The following is a 1,610-nucleotide window of genomic DNA, read 5'->3' on the forward strand; positions in this document are numbered from 1 at the left end:
AGACAACCACTGTACTGTGGAGCTGCTCTAACAGCTGAGGCACCAACCCAGCACTCAAGACTGAGCAACTACCAGCTTCTCGGCCTCTCAGATATGACTCAGTTGCTCCTGCTATTTAAATGTAAGCTAATACAATTTATATATAAATTCTTACATATGCAAATGATGTATTCTATGTACACGTCATTCATTCATTCATTCTTTCAGTTCTCTTACTCTAGATAACCCTGAGTAATACAGCATGTAAGGTTCTTTATGTCTTGACCTTTACTTTTCTCTAGGTGCAACTCCCTGCACATCCATTCTTTCTTGGTATAGCAGTACCATGCTCCAGGTCCTTTCATAAAAGCACTTGATGCCTGTGTGGTTTCCTCTTTCAAGTCAAGTAAAGCACAGTTTCTTCTAGAGAGTATTCTATGACTTAACTTCTCTTTTTTAGTCTCCCGCTGAGCTATCAATCTTCATTACAGCAGATGCGGTATAAAAGTTGCTTCTACAGTTTACTGAAGTTAGGAGGAGGATTTTTAGGTAGGTGAAATTTTAGAGCAGCATAGCACATGGGTAGGTTACATATAAAACTCAGTAATTCTCTTCCTGTTCCTAAGTTCCAATGGCAAAGATAGGGGCTCATTCCTCAACCTGAAAGGGAAATAGGGGCATTTTCTTTCAGATTTCAGTAAGGCCAGCTTTTCACTGAATAGATGATTGGGAACTTTCTTGACAATCTATATGCACTCAACAAACACATCTTCTATTGACTGTCTAGTAAATGGATAACTGTATTTCAATGGGCTCAAATAGAGTTATGGGTCTTATATGTTCTGTCCTTACACTTTTTGCTGATAGTTTGATGCTATTCTAGTTCTTATAGGAGATGGCATGGAAGCCAGAGTCTGCGCAGCTTAAGCACATTGGATATCACAAATTATTTAGGGCTGGTCTGTACGAGAATTTTGAGGGACGTTCAACATTTAGGTGTGGACATATCTTCAGGACTGTATATATACATATATTATATATATATGTTATAGATATATGTATAGCATATATATGTATAATATATACAATACAGTACATATATGTAGTATATGTATAGTTATTTGTTTTCAAAATCCACAACTTTATTTTTCTTGGCTAGGAATATGTGGTAGTTTGAATGAGAACATCCCCCCATAGGCCCCCAAGTATTCAGACATTTTGTCCCCAGTTGTTGGTGCTGTTTTGGGAGGTCTTACAAGGTGTGGCCATGCTGGAGGAAGCAAGTCACTGGGAGCAGGCTTAGAGAGTTCTTAGGCCTTGCTGGATTTCCAGTCACTCTCTTCTTCTTATGTCTGTTTAAAGATGTGAGAGCTTAGCTTCTGCTCCAATTCCAGCCACTTCTGCTGCCATGAATCTCTGCCATGATGCACTTTTGCCCCTTCAGTCACAGTTTTTTAATCACAGAGACATAGAAGTAAACAACACAGGATATAACTGAACAGTAGAGAATTTTCCTAGTTAGACACTGAGTTCTATCCCCAGTGTCACTGAAGATCAAAGGAAAACAAATCTCTATGTAATAACACTATTGTACAATAATTAAAATAATGGTGCATCATTGTGTGAGTGAA

Source organism: Nannospalax galili, unplaced genomic scaffold (genome assembly GCF_000622305.1).
Source record: "Nannospalax galili isolate Female #2095 unplaced genomic scaffold, S.galili_v1.0 scaffold1007, whole genome shotgun sequence".
NCBI classification, from domain to species: domain Eukaryota; kingdom Metazoa; phylum Chordata; class Mammalia; order Rodentia; family Spalacidae; genus Nannospalax; species Nannospalax galili.